The sequence below is a fragment of the Nicotiana sylvestris genome, chromosome 1, assembly GCF_000393655.2.
Source record: "Nicotiana sylvestris chromosome 1, ASM39365v2, whole genome shotgun sequence".
Taxonomy (NCBI): Eukaryota; Viridiplantae; Streptophyta; class Magnoliopsida; order Solanales; family Solanaceae; genus Nicotiana; species Nicotiana sylvestris.
In genome coordinates, this window is record NC_091057.1 from 74927912 (window position 1) to 74930386 (window position 2475).

Consider the following 2475-nt stretch of genomic DNA (forward strand, 5'->3'; position numbering starts at 1 on the left):
AATTTGGTACTCAATTGGGAGAAATGTCATTTCATGGTTGAGGAAGGCATTGTCCTTGGCCATAAGATTTCAAAGAATGGTATTGAAGTGGACAAATCAAAGATTGAAGTTATTTCTAAGCTTCCACCCCAACCTCGGTGAAGGGTGTGCGAAGTTTCTTGGGCCATACGAGATTCTACCGGCGATTTATCAAAGATTTTTCTAAAGTGGTAAACCCTTTGTGGAAGCTCCTTGAGAATGATGCCATGTTTCCTTTCAATGATGATTGTATGAGAGATTTTGAACAGTTGAAGATCAAGTTGACAACTACTACTATCATTATATCTCCAAATTGGAGTTTCCCGTTCGAGCTCATGTGTGATGCTAGTGATGTAGCGGTTGGGGATATTTTGGGGAAATGTATCACCAAAGTTTTTCATCTAGTTTCTATACTAATAAGACCATGAATATCTCCCAAGTCAATTATACCGTTATGGAGAAAGAGCTCCTTGCTATTGCATTTGCTATTGCGAAATTCTGCTCGTACTTGATGGGTTCCAAAGTTATTGTACACACGGATCATGCCGCAGCGGCACTTCGCTATCTTATGAGAAAAAAATAATCTAAATCTAGGTTGATGAGATGGGTAATTTTGTTGCAAGAGTTTGATATTGACATCCAAGACAAGAAGGAAATTTAAAATCAAGTGGCAGACCACTTGTCTCGTTTGGAGGAGGAGGGGAGGCCACATGATGGCCTTGAAATCAATGACTCTTTCCCAAATGAGCAACTTTTGGCACTTTCAATGAAAGAGGTACCGTGGTTTGCGGATTTGGAAAATTTTCTTATAAGTTATTTCAATACAGGTGAGTTCTCTTCAAACCAAAGAAATAAGCTCAAGAGGGATTGTCAAGACTACTATTGGAATGAAACACACCTTTTTTGGATCCATCTAGATGGGGTGATTCAGAGGTGTGTGCCGGAAGAAGAGCAAGGTGATATTTTTTGGGCTTGTCATTCTTCGCCATATGGTATTCATCATGGTGGAGCAAGAATGGAGTCTAAAATTCTAAGTTGTAGTTTATATTGGCCCACACTCTACAAAGATGCAAATGATTTGGTGAAAAGATGTGATGAATGTCAACGGGCCAGTGGAATTTCAAAGAACTATGAGATGCCCCTTACAACCATCTTGGAGATTAATATCTTTAATGTTTAGGGTATTCACTTTATGGTCCCTTTCGTGAGTTCTTGTGAAAACACCTACAGTTTGGTCGTGGTGGATTACATGTATAAATGGGTTGAGGCCGTTGCCTTACCCAATAATAAGGCTAGAAGTGTGGTGGCATTCTTGAAGAGGAATATTTTTACAAGATTTGGTACCATGCGAGTAATCATAAGTGATGGAGGTTCATATTTTTGAAACAAAGATTTAGACACACTTGGCAAGTATAATGTTACTCACAAAGTGACAACTCCCTATTACCCACAAGCTAGTGGTCACGTGGAAGTCTCTAACCGGGAGATAAAGAGTATTTTGTCCAAGAAGGTAAATGCAAATTAGACAAATTGGTCTAAGAAGCTTGATGATACTCTATGGGCATATAGGACAACTTAAAAAACACCTATCAGAATGTTTCCATACTGGTTGGTGTTCAGAAAATCTTATCATCTTCCAGTGGAACTAGCGCACAAGGTAATGTGGGCCTTAAAGAAAATATCTTGATTGGAATGTAGCCGCTAACTTATGAGTTGCACACTTGAATGAATTGAATGAATTCCAGTATCATGTATATGAAAGTTCGTCCTTGTACGAAGAAAAAATGAAATATCTTCATGCCAAGTATATTTAGAACAAGGAGTTCAAGATCGGTGATCTAATGTTGTTGTTCAACTCAAAGTTGAGAATATTTCACAGGAAGATCACGTCAAATTGAAGTGGTCCATTTGAAATTGTTGGTGTGACACCTTTTGGTGCCTTGGACTTGAAGAACAAGAACAATGAAATATTTTGAGTCAATGGTCATGGGGCGAAGCACTATTTGGAAAAAGTTTGTGAAAGCCACGTGGTGGCGGTTCTTTATTTCACTTAAGGATGCTATGAGATTGCATCATGCCATGACGATAAATAAGGCGCTTCTTGGGAGGCAACCCAAGTTCTTTTCCTTTTTCTCTTTTAGATAGATGTTGTTTGTTATTTTTAACTTGATTTGAAGTGTGCTAGCAGAGATTAGTGTTAGATGTGAAATGATAGCTGAAGTTGTGTCATGAAGGGCAAAAATGCAGACCACACTTTTCTTAGTACGGCCGCAGAAAAGGAATTCGGACTGCAAAATATCTTACCCGATCGCAAATTTTATCTGCAGCCTACAATCGCAAGGATCGTTCGAGGTGCTAAATGGAAGATCCTATCAACTTTTCTCCCAATAATGCGGACTGAGTTTGCAGACCATTACAAATTATGCGTCGCAAAATCACACTATCAGAGAAGTGGTT